This window comes from Microcebus murinus, chromosome 5 (genome assembly GCF_040939455.1).
Source record: "Microcebus murinus isolate Inina chromosome 5, M.murinus_Inina_mat1.0, whole genome shotgun sequence".
Taxonomy (NCBI): domain Eukaryota; kingdom Metazoa; phylum Chordata; class Mammalia; order Primates; family Cheirogaleidae; genus Microcebus; species Microcebus murinus.
Genome location: NC_134108.1, coordinates 63,652,185 through 63,666,150, shown reverse-complemented (window position 1 = coordinate 63,666,150; position 13,966 = coordinate 63,652,185).

The window sequence follows — 13,966 nt, the reverse complement described above, 5'->3', positions numbered from 1 at the left end:
GATCAAGCAAGTTATGGATTTCTATACCAAAATTTGTTTAAATTTAGTGGATTTTAAAATTTTATATCAGTTCCCATAATTATAAAATAGATATGGACTATCATTCAATACAATTTTTAGAATATTATTGGAAAGATATTTTGATGACTCATAGGGATTTTAATTCCAGCTCTGACATATATACGCCTTATTAGATTTATGTGAGTCACTTAATTATTTTAAGTCTCTCCAAGCCTCATAGTCCTTATGTTAAAATGGGTATAATGATGTTTGACTTGTGAAGATGAAGTGAGAAACATGCAAAAATGCCTGCACAGTGACTGAAGAATAGTAGAAGCTTAATAAAGATTAAATGTTATGTATCCCTTAGATTCAGTTTATTAAGAAAGAGTAAATGGGCTAAAACTCTTTATTATGTACAGCATATCTTATTTTTTTAGTATATTCATTCAATCAATAATTGAGATTTTCCACAAAAAAGACAAAAAGACTTGTGTTGATGATATGAAACAAAACAGACACGACATTTGTCCACATGGAGATTGAATTCTATTAGGGTGCAAAGACATTTAACAGTTGCTTGTAAAAATAAATACTTCATTAATTATGAATTCTGACATAATTTGAAGGAGAAATTAGATACATTGATGAAAAATGCTCTGAGAAAGTATAATATCTCTATTAAGTTATGACAATGTGGTTGATAATTAAATTAGTTTAAAGAAGGCCAACATGCCACTATGATAAGGTCTCAGCAACAGGATGGCCACATTTAGGGCTGGAATTCTATAGCCCCCGTTAAGGATTTGAATTCTATTTGAAAGAAAGTAGCCAATTAAGTTGTACAAGCAGAGTAGTGAAAGATTTAGCTTATATTTTTTCACATATCACTTTGTCTATAGGAGAATGTATTAGAAGAGGTAAAGAATGGAAGAGAAAAGACTAGTGGGAAGATATTGCAATATTCCAATGTACAAGATTATTGTGGCTTGGGTTAAGGTGATAGTAGTCACAAGGCAGCAACAGATCTATTAGAAATGTACTTTGAAGACAGTCTCTAGGGCTTGGTAAAAGCTTGGATGTGGAGGAGAGGTATGGTGAGTTGTAAAGAGTGCCCCTTCATAGCCTCCTGCAAAAATAACTGGATAGGTGCAGGAGTCATTTATTGAAAGATTAAAGGAAGACCTTAAATCTGGAAAGGAAAAAAAAATTGAGCATGTTAGTTTTGAGATGTTTAGAAGTAATTCAGGTAGACATCAAATACTACTTGTTTTGTTAGTCTAAAAGTGAGAAAGAGTGGTCTGAGTCAAATATAAAACTTTGAAAATATTAATTCTTTTACAGCAATTTGTTAAAACCATTGTAGGGAAGAGACCATCAAGAACAGAGATAAACTGAAAAATGAAATAGACACAGACATAAGCCTTGTCTTTGGTTTCTTCAAAAACTAACTCTGAGGCAAGGATTTAAGTGCAAGTAGTTTATTGGAAACAGTGGCAGGGGATTGGGGAGATGAGACAGGGAAGAGGAAGCAGCTGATATAAGGAGCATTACTTAAACCAGCTACCAGTTTAATCCTGCAGTGCAGCTCTTAAAAATGAGGAAAAGCACACCCGCAGAATTACTCTATTGGACAGGCACAAGATTCAGGGTATTTTCAAAATAGCTTTATTGAGGTATAACAAAAAACTGTACACATTGTTGCACACAATTTGATGAATTTGGACATATGTATATACCCATGAAGATACCACCACAATCAAAGTAAGAAACATATTCATCACCTCCAAAAGTTTCCTCATGCCCTTTGTGTGTGTTTTTGTTGTTGTTGTTGTTGTTGTTTGTTGTTGGTGGTGTTGTTTGCAAAACCACAAGGAGATATCATCTCTCACCCGTTAGGTAGGCTATTATTAAAAAAGAAAAACTCTCAAAAGATAACAAGTATTGGGCCAGGATGTGGAGAAACTGGAATCCTTGTGCACTACTGGGAATGTAAAATTGTGCATGCACTATGGCAAACAGTATGGGAGTGCCTCAAAAAATGACAAATGCCATATTGAGATAGGAGTCAGGGAAGGAATCAGAAGGAAAAGGTCATCAGGATAAGAAAGTCATAAGAATGTGAATGTGCTTAGCTAAGATACATGTAACCGATAAGGACCCTTTAGCTATTTTACTTTAGCCATAACGTTCTTTAAGATAAAAAGGGGAATTCCTTTAAATGGAGCATGCACACAGTCGAGGTGGCACTATCTCTAAATGAACTATGCTCATTAACATAGTAAAAATTATACCCACCAGGGTCATCACAGTTTACAAATACCATGGCAACTATTGGCTGTTACTCTATAAGGTCAAGAAAGGGAAGGGTTCCCAGTTCTAGGAACTCTCCAAGCCTTTCCCAGAAAATTGATGAATATTCTACCTACAGCTTAGAATATGATTAGAGATTAGCATAAAAGGAGAAATGCTAACCCTGGGAAGGCACTGCTCCTTCTTGGATCTGTCCACTCTCTACCATCTTTGAAACTGTACTATACTTTCTATACTCTAATAAATGTTTTCACTTCACCTGTGAGTCTGAATTTGAATTCTTTCTTTTGCAGAGATTAAGAACCCTCTCCACCAGGGTGGTGGTCCATGCTGGTATCAATATGATCCAGCAATGCTATTTCTAGGTATAAAGAGATATTTGTATCCCCATATTTGTTGAAGCATTAGTCACAATAAGACATGGAAACAACCTAAATGTACAACAATGGATAAAGAAAATGTAGTATATGCATTAAATGGAAGATTATTCAGATTTAAAAATGAGGTAAATGCTGTCATTAAGCCACAATGTGGATGAATCTTGAGGACATTATACTGAGTGACAGAAATCAGTCATAGAAAGTCAAATACTGTATAATTCCACTTATGTGAGGTATCTAAAATAGTTAAACCCATACATAGAAGCAGAATAGAATGGTGGTTGCTCTAGGTAGAAGAAATGGGGCGTTGTTGTTAAATGGGTATAAGTTTTCATTATGCAAAATGAATAATTCTAGAGATCTGCTGTACAGTATACAGCCTATGGTTAGCAATAGTTATTATGCCCTTAAAAATCTGTTAAAAGAGTAGACCTCATGTTAATCATTTTTACCAAAAACCAAAACAAAACAAGGGACTCGGGAATTTTAATGCCAAAACCCATCTCTCATTGAGGAGACTGTCTAATTCCAAAAGTGTTAATCACCTGGCATTTTCAGTCTGTTACAGGTGAGAAAAGGAGTTTTCTTTGTTTCTAAGGCAATTGGGTTAGCAACAGATATATAATTTCTGATCAAACAAAAGTAGTTTTGGCTCATCACGGAAGGTGATGTTTGGGAATTAATGTTGCCAGATGAAATACATGCCATATTTGAGACATATTTATACCAAAATAATTATTTGTTGTGTATCTGAATATTTAAAATTAACTAGCCATACTTTTTTGTTTTGTTTTGTTCGCCAAATTTTGCAACCCTAATTGAAATGAGTTGAAGGCTGAGTGGAGAATGGAGCATTCTTAACATAAGAGTAGTCCATATTGGCTATGTGTGGAAACAGAGATAGAAGAACAAACTCTGATTTGTTTTGTGTTTTGGACAGGCGATATTGCCATATGTAGAAATGCTGAGGGGATAGATATAATTGAGAGTGAGAAATAGAAGAGCTGGGAGCATAATAAATTGAAGTAGAAAAGCCTGGAGGGCTTTTGACTCAGTGGATGAGGATGGATTGACTTTTGATTGTAGGCGAGACACCTGCATGATCATATGAAGAAGGTGGAGAGGAAAAATGATTCTTAAAGGAATGAGAAAAAATGTCAGGAATTTTGCTAAATAGAGAGTCAGATTTTAAGAAGACATAATGAAAGTGTTTTGGAGGCAGGGCAGGAGGGATGTGTGGAGCTGGCGAGGATGCAGCCAGTGAGCAGATACCTGATCAGAAGGGCTTACACTGTAGGAGGGAAGTATAGTAAACAGGAGTGGGAGACAAGATGAAATCAGAACGGAGGGAGAGGGCAGACTTGAGCCTAGTATAGCAATGTGCTCACAAGGAGAATAAAAATCCTTTAAAATAATTATATTTAACAGCTCCTTTTAAGTATAAAGTTTTTAAATGTGTATACACACAGACACACACAAACTTATTATTTACTTAAGGATAAGTCATTTAGTCAAAATTAAAATACTTTAAGTTCTTCAGAGGTTAATCTTTTTTTAAGTTAAATATTGTTTAAAAGATTGTAAATGTAATCCTCTCTAAATATATTGAAAATAAATAAATATATTTTTAAAAGCTTGAGGTTATTAAATATTTTAGCAATTTTATTGCTGTGTACTCTTCTAATGCACATATAACTGTGGTAGAATTAACTATTGATTTTGAAATACAAAGTGATAGTTAACAGGAGGTAAGTTAATGGCTCTAGTTGTATAACGACCAGTTAAGTAAATCTTTTTGGACATAAAGGATAACAGATTCTACTTACTATCTTGAAGCTACAGAGTTATAACCATAGTTCTGTGCTTTGGGGTATGATTAATGAGCTCTATCTTTGGTGGTATTAAGAATTGAGTGAAAGTTTAACTACCAAAGAACACATGCATCACTCCAAGAAGAAACTGTACTGTGTACAATTCCCTTGGAGATAGTAGAGAATCTTAAGAAAAATAAGCACTAAAAAGTCAATAGTTGGATGTCTTCTAAGTAAAATAATTAAATAACTGTGTAATGAATCATTATAAATTGAAACTAGAAGCAAATTATAGATTTTTTTTTAGTTTTAGGCATAAAAATAATTTATTAACCAAATAATGCATGCTACTCTGAAAACATAAATTGAAAAATGTCAGTTAATTAGAAATCTACCTGAATTATTCTGGATTTTTATTTATAAAACTCTACCTAAAAAATAAAAAAAAAATAAGAATTAGAGAAAAAGGAAATTTATTGACATGCATTATTTATTTTTATGTATTTGTATGTTGAAATATCCACTGCACATTAAGGTATATGATCTTTTATTGGTGTATTTTTTTTTTTTTTTTGAGACAGAGTCTCGCTTGTTGCCCAGGCTAGAGTGAGTGCCGTGGCATCAGCCTAGCTCACAGCAACCTCAAACTCCTGGGCTCAAGCAATCCTGCTGCCTCAGCCTCCCGAGTAGCTGGGACTACAAGCATGCGCCACCATGCCCGGCTAATTATATATATATATTAGTTGGCCAATTAATTTCTTTCTATTTATAGTAGAGATGGGGTCTCGCTCTTGCTCAGGCTGGTTTCGAACTCCTGACCTCGAGCAATCCGCCCGCCTCATCCTCCCAGAGTGTTAGGATTACAGGCGTGAGCCACTGCGCCCGGCTTATTGGTGTATTTTTAACCCAGATAGAATGCTATTAATAAAAATGTTTAAAAAATTAGTCTAGACCACTATAAACAAAATATATTTACCATAATATTCAGTCAGCATACTTTTTTCTCTAGTAAGTAGAGTACCTCTTTTTACTAATATTTTGAATGATTGATTTTTACTGATTCTGCCACTAGATATAACAGTATAAAATTGATTCAACTGTAATTTTAGTGACTTAGCTCTCCAAAACCATTCTAATGTACAAAATATACAGTTATATAAGTTTTATTAAAAGTCCCTATCATCTGTACACACCATAACATTGGCAGGGGCTGACAATGTTATTGATACACCCTATGATCGTGCCTTCATAGGAAAGTGATGCCTAAATTTGTCTTTAATACTATTTTTGTCTTTCAGATGACTTTAGTTTTTAAAAACGAATACAAACTCAAATAATAAAGGTAATCAGTGCACTATGTATATAACAAATAATTTAATTTTATAACATTTACAAAAAGGTAAGTCATTTATTTATTAAACACACAAAACTAAACTCTAACCTAATTCTTGATTCAACAGTGAAGAGTTGCCTAAATTTCCAGTGACAGTGACCATTTTACTTCACATTTGCAACTAAAGGGACATTTCTCAAGCCAGCTCAACCCTGCTTAAGACAGGAATGCATGACTGTAAATTAAAAATTGAAATTGGAATGCTCATTATGACTCATTTGCTTTTCTCTCTAGGACTATCAATTAATGATTATTTCCTTAAAGTAATTACATGATTTTATTGATTTTGAAAATTTTAGCTGTTATGGTTATGTCAACTTGGGAAGTCCAGTGGATTAGAATACCAATATACTTAGTAATAATTGTTGATAAGCTGCCTATTACTTTCTTCTGTAATTTATAGAGCATTTTCCCTCTATTTTATAGTGTTCTCTTTGGTCTCTAATGTATAGAATAAATTATGATATTTTAATGTGCATACTTAAAAGAAGTTCTACTTGAATTATGATTATATTTTTTATGAAAAATAAACACATTGAAATGTCCTTATTTCATGTAACCATGTAACTTATTGTTAATCCAATGTAAAACCCATTATAAGATAAGTATGTACAGTGAAATCAGGTTGTTGACAATAAGGGGACAATAGAGACATTAAATTAACAAGAAGAGAAAAGGTTTGCTTTAATGATCTCAAAGAGTTATTTGATTTAGCTAGAAAGACTTGAGATAAGGATACTTTTCTGGTTTAGAGTACCCCAGTCTTAACAGAAAGCTTTCAGACCTTCTATATTGGTGCCACGATATATACCCAGCCCTGAAAACACATTATCATTTGCACAAAACAAAACACAACTCCCTTGTTCATAGTTTGTAGTTTGTGCTCAGCATAAGCACTACCCCTGACTCAGCTTCTTTCTCATCGTGGAGTCCATTACTGTGTATAAAACCTGGGAACCGTCCTCATTCTAAATCTCTTCACATAAGATTTTTATCAACTTTATCAGTATGTAAAATGTAACCCAAAAGGTGATTAATTTCAAACTTTATTATTCACTCAACAAATATTTTATAACATATATTTTAAACTCTAATGCCATGAATAAATTTAAAACTTTCAGGCATGTAAAAAAGATTCTATACATAATATCTGGAATCCAGTTCTGTGTATGTATCTTTCAATAAGATGAATGATGTCACAATGATCAAACAGTTCTGTCCAAGGACAATTGTTATTATGGGTAGAGCAGGCATGAAGCACTCATTGTGCTAAACAAAATAATACCTACACAATGATTTAGACATACAGGGAGGGCATTTTCTGGACTAACAGTGATTCTGGTTGCTCAAAAAGGGAGATTTTGGTGCTGGAAAACTGACCAAGGCTTCCAGAAGCTTTAGCAAAAGGTAAACTCTCTGTGTTGACTCCGTCTCATACTGGAAGCCTGTAGGCCATTGGTAGTCTGAAGCCAGGGTTGGTTGGTTGGTTAGCACAATGTTGTAAATCTAAATTGTTTCCCAGCATTCAAAAAATCAAGAGGTTTCTCATAACTACCAGGATTTCTATATACTCTTGAGAAACCAGAAACATGGCAAAACCAAGACCATTTTCTTTTTTTTTTTTTTTTTTTTTTTTTTTTTGAGACAGAGTCTCGCTTTGTTGTCCAGACTAGAGTGAGTGCCGTGGCGTCAGCCTAGCTCACAGCAACCTCAAACTCCTGGGCTCAAGTGATCCTTCTGCCTCAGCCTCCCGGGTAGCTGGGACTACAGGCATGCGCCACCATGCCCGGCTAATTTTTTTTATATATATATCAGTTGGCCAATTAATTTCTTTCTATTTATAGTAGAGACGGGGTCTCGCTCTTGCTCAGGCTGGTTTTGAACTCCTGACCTTGAGCAATCCGCCCGCCTCGGCCTCCCAAGAGCTAGGATTACAGGCATGAGCCACAGCGCCCGGCCCATTTTCTTAATTAAAAGTATCAACTGGAGCTAAGTTGGTATTTAGAAAGAACTGATGTTTAGAGCTGATTCTTTAGAAGGAACACTTACTCTCCAGCTCAGCACAGCCTCTTCTACTCGCTGGGTTGGCTCCTACACTGAGGCTGTCAGTCACCTTTACTAAAGCCTACTCTACCTCACCCATTTACAGTATGCCCAGCTACAACTCACAACCAGTGTGACCCCTTACCATAGTTAAGTAAGCTGCTATTGTAGTTACTAGGGCCTTATTAAGGATTTTAATTCCAGACTGTTTCCATCCTTCTAGAGCAGAAAATTCTCATTTGTTTGTTTGTATTGTTCTCAGGCAGTTGTCTATGCCATTGGTTACCCTTTCTCCCCAGGATTATTTCTTGTCCAAATACTTTTATGTCTATTTTAATGTTTTTCATACCATAAGGGACAAGAGAAACAAAGAGAAGTTTTAAAGAAGTTTAAACAGTTATAAGTGCTGATGTCAGAGGTAGAGATTAACATACTACCTGAGAATCTGAGCACTAGCACCAAATCTGTGCTTTGATAATGTCTGATCTTTTCTGTCAAGATCTCATATTTGTGGTGTATCTCACAAATGCTATGTTGGGAAGCATGTATATTAAGCACTTTTGCTCTTTCTACTGCTGAGTAATAGTCTATGGTATATATTGGGGGAGGTTCTTTATCTACTCATTTGTTAGTGGGCACTCAGGTTGATTCCATATCTTTGCAATTGTGAATTGTGCTGCGATAAACATTCAGATGCAGATGTCTTTTTGATGTAATGATTTCTTTTCCTTTGGGTAGATACCCAGTAGCGGGATTGCTGGGTTGAATGGTATTCCCACCAATAGTGTATAAGCATTCCCTTTTCTCCACATATGGGCCAACATGTATTTTTTTTTTTTATTTGTTAGTAATGGCCATTCTGATAGAGGTAAGGTGGTATCTCATTGTGGTTTTAGGTTGCATTTCCCTGATTAGTGATGTTGAACATTTTTCCATGTTTTTTGGCCATTTGTATATCTTCTTTTGAAAAAGATCAGTTCATTTAATTGGACAATCTTTTCCTTAATAGGCTATTTCAATATCTTTATCTATTTTGATTTATTTCTAATATATTTCTATTTTCTATGTATCAAGTTTGTTTTTCTTTGTCCTGTTTTTCTTATTTCCTACTCTCAATTTGATTGAAAAGTTATATATTTATTCTTTTTTCCATGTATCAGTTTAGGTCTAATCTTTTTAGTTACCATTATTTTTTTAAGGTACATAACAATGTTTGAGGTTAATCAATATCTTTATCCTATCAAATGATATAAACATCTTAAAATATTTTAGCTCTGAGCTCCCTAATCCCATCTTCCATATTATGGTTGTGTAGTATTGCAGAAATTTTGCATTTTTAGACTCTTCAAATTACGATTTTTATAGTCAACATTTAAGTTTGCTATCAAATTAATATTTACTTCAGGAATTAATTTCATTTATCATTTCATTTTACATGTAAAGACTAAATTTAGCATTAAAATTGTCTTCCAGAAAGAACTACTAAAGGAACTATAAAATGTGAGTAAAGAATGAGTTGCAAGAAGGGATGGTGAGCAAATACATTTATTAAGATGCATATATTTTTTTAATTTGAAATTTTGTTTATTTCATTTCAGCATATTATGGAGATACAACGTTAAGGTTACATACATTGCCCTTGTCTCCCCTCCCCCTTCAAAAAATTTTACTTATAGTTTATTGGGATCAAAGCGAGCCTTTCATAGTTTTTGAATTTATTGAAGTTGTTTCTCTGCCAGATATCTTCTCGTTGTCCTTCTAGATTCATTCTTAACCCTCTCCCTGCTGCTTTCTGCCCTAGAGGTATGACCTATTTGGAATTACATCTATGAATTTCTCAGTTTTCTGGCTCCTAGTTGGTTTTGTCCATTGGTAAGCCACAGCAGAACAATGAAGGAAAGGGGATGAGTAAAGTCAAGGTGTTTATTTCCCTGCATCCCTTCCTGAGGAGCTGTCTGTGCCTGTCTGCATCCTTCAAGCATTCCACTCTGCTCAGCTATCTCTCTCCAGTTATCCTTCTGGATTTGGTAACTTCTCCTTTCTGCTGTCCTCATGTGCCTGCTGCCTCCACCCTAGGTTACTGCAGCATTCCTTGTAGTTTCATCTACTCCACTCCCACCCTTACAAATAGTCACTTTGTAAATGAACTCTCTTTAAATTATTAAAATTTGAGTGTGGGTTTTGTTCCTGTTGGGACATACAGATTGCAATTCTTTAAGCATTTTTTTAAGGGGCATTTGAAAGGAAGGGAAGTATATTTGTGATAGAACACAAACATCAAAGATATATAAGCAAAGTTCAACCTTATTAAATTATTCAAATCCTCTATATCTTTACTTTTATCCATTTAATCTATTATGCTCAAAAACCAATAGTGCTGTGTTTCAATCTCACTGTATATTTATGTATTTGTCCATTTCTCTTTGAATTTCCAACTGTTTTTAAAATAGATGTTATTATCATATATTTAAATATACAGAGAATCTTGATTCATAAATCCTTATTACAAATATTACTTTGACTTTTACTCACCTTCTTATTTCTACTTAGTTCTCATAGATATGTAATTTTTTAGATATTAATATTTATATTCCTCTCTTTTTTCCCTATTTGACTCATATGTATTTTTCTAAACCCTTATTCTTAATTTTTGGCATCTTTCTTTGTTTAAATTTGCTTCTTATATACACAACCTGAGATATTTTGTTTCTTTCAGCAATAATAACAACAAAAAATACTTAGATTTCTATGTACTAGACAATGTTCTAAAGGCTTTTTAAAATTAAACTAAATGAATCATTATTAGTAGTCAATGGGTGGGTATATTACAATCCTTTTACATGTGAGAAACTAAATCATAGAATTAAAAATGATGGCAAACTCTAGCAAACATTAGTCCAGGTTTGAACCCTCATGTTGTCTGATTCTAGATTATGTTTTCTTAGCCACAATACTGTACTTTTGGTTAGAAAAGGAAGTTAAGAAAAAAATAAATGGCATATCTGATACATGTAGTCCATCTTACATCAATAATATTGTCTTACTAGTGAATAAAGACAAAAATAATATCATATATTTACTTCTTGCTATTTAAGATAAGAAATTTGGTATGCTCTTACTATATGTCTCTCATTTTAGACTATGTTAATTTAACTTGGGTTTTTAGTAGAAAATAGTAATTATTTTTAATAAGACACTAAATGTAATAATATTTAAATGGTATTATTTTATTTTAAAACATTCTTTTTTTCTTTGCTTTAGTTTCATTTAGTCAAGTTTTTCCACCTATTCCAAAAGACCTATATCAATGTATTTTTAATGTATATCTCCCATATATTCTTTGTTTTCAATAGGATTTTCAGTGTTCTTTCATCTTTCTTATAATTTCATAAACATACATTATCTTTATCTATATGTGTCTATATATCTATATCTGATATAATTGGAAAACATATTAATGTAGATATATATAAAATAATATAAATATATATTTGTATTCTTTATATATCTAATAATAAATTTCTATTGGCCTTCACATATAAATTATCTGAGGATAGAATTCTCAGCTTATAAGCACATTTTTCAACTGCATTTTTCTCAAAACCAATGCAGCATTTACTATTGAAAATAAAAAGGCTAGCACAATCATGTTTCCATTTATTTGTGCGCATTTCGGTTTTGAAATTTTATATAAGTAAAATTTATCTTAATTTTTAAGTACATTAAGAGTTGTTGAGTTTTAATTTCTTAATTATATTAGAAAACAACTATAATGTTTTGGGTAAAAACTCATTTTTTTTTCATGTTAGGAAAGTTTTTTGCATATTTCTACTCAATTCTTTCTGTATAGTTTTTAATGACCATATTTTAAAGAGTTATTCTTGTATTTCTAATTTCTTGAAATCTTGGTTACAGTTTGTGTGTGTATATATACCTACTAATATAAAATATATATGTGACTTGTACCCATAAGTTTGTAAGTGGGATACAGCACTTGATCCAAAATTTGATTCTTTTACCTCTTAACAATAGAATTAATGAATCTCATACTATCAGTAGAGATTGCATATTCTGACAGATTTGGTTACATAGGTCAACGCATGTTTATTCAAAGTAAATTAATGAATTATAAGGCATGTGTAAATATAGACAGCTATCTCTATAACAGCCATTAAAAAACTACCTAGACAGAAAACTTTGTCTTTTTTTCTACCTCCTTTCTCCTTAGATCCCAGACAACAGCTAGTCCTCCTAAATATTATTTATAATAATAAAATGATAGATTTTCTAAGACTAAATCTATGGCCACTCATTCAGAATTGGAGTCATTTTTCTTTCTATACTCTATTTAATGTAAAACATTTATGTCTGGAGCAAATATTCAGGAGAAATGCTTTAAAAATATTTTGTGTTAAGTTAAGCCATGCATACTTTGGACCCTTACTATCATTATGTTCTGTAAAATTTGCTGTCTGTTTCTAAATTTTGGGAAAAAACATGGAATATTTTCTGAAATTACCACTTTTTAAGTGTAACCATTTTCCACTATTAGGGAAACATATTTTTTTCTGATACACAGCTGTGGAAATCTCAAATTTTGCCCTAATGTTTAAAATTACTTTTTCAGCTCTTGAAATATCTCACAGAAGTTATGAATACAGAAGATGGCTGTCATAGATCAAGATATAGGAAAACACTAACCTAGTATGATTAATCATCTTTAATGTATACACTTAGATTTCAGTTTATACCAGGTTGCAAATAAAAGTCTGTAATGAATGTAGATGTGTGGAAAATGCTGATTGAGCTCAAGAAACAGCTTTTGTGCCATTAATCCTATCTGCTATGCGTGCTAAATATATCAGAGCTATAAAAAATATTGGGCACAATATTATATAAAAGAGACTTAATAAAATGTTAAAATTTAATTAATTTCATGTTTTTATATACATATAAATTAATGAATAAGAGAATTAATATAATCAAGTATAAAAATTTAGTGTTTTTGTTGAAAATATAATGTTTTTTCTACTAATGAAAAATATTGTTTAATAAGAATGAATCTTATAAATTAGATTTCTGTTCAATGTGTGTCTTATACAACAATCACTTTTGTAGGTGATTCATTTAACCTTTTAAACTTCTACATACACAAATGTACCCCATACTTTTAAAGTATTCTTGGAATTTTTTCTCAATACCATGTATTTCATTAGACACAAACTCATAATTTAGTTATTCAAGTTACTACCGAAACATATATTTCCATTTATTTTTATCAGGACCTCTCTCCTAGAAATGTCCTTCCATACATCTGACTCCTGTACATTCTGAAACCCTAGATCAGGCCTCCCTGCTTTAAGTTGCCTATCATTATTCACTGTCCTTTTCTATATCTGAACAATACCACTTGCCCTTTGCAAACAATTTAGCATAAAATAGCAGACAGTGTGGTGTGGCAACAGTGATATATCCATACATTTAATTAAAAGAACTTGATTAATAATTTATTATTTTTAGTCAAGAAATTTAGAGTATGTGCAAAAGCATGTAATGATGAATGTAGAAAATTAGTTTAATCCTGAAGAAATAACTGATAATGAAATTTATTAGAGTCAATTGATTAGGGTTCTAAATAAGGTAAAAAGATTATCACAGCAGGACATTGAGCAAATGAGCAAGAAAAATGAAAGCAAATGACCACGGGTTGGCACAATTTTAAGTAATACTGATACTCAGGATGGGACCAGAGGCATGAGAGCCTTAGATGGAGTGGCAGCTATATTGAGGCCAGAATGTAAGATGGATCATCTAAGCAGATATAACATTTTTCAAGCACCCTACTTGATGGGACAAGAGGATACTGGATTCAAATTATCTCTACTTTTATTAAACCTCTGCGGTACTGATTCTTTAGGCCATTTACATTAGGATTTGGTTAACTCCTTTTGTTTAAATTCAAATGTAATTTACGTGAATGCTTGATTTTGCTGATATTTTTGGAGGCATTGTTTTTGTTTATCCTT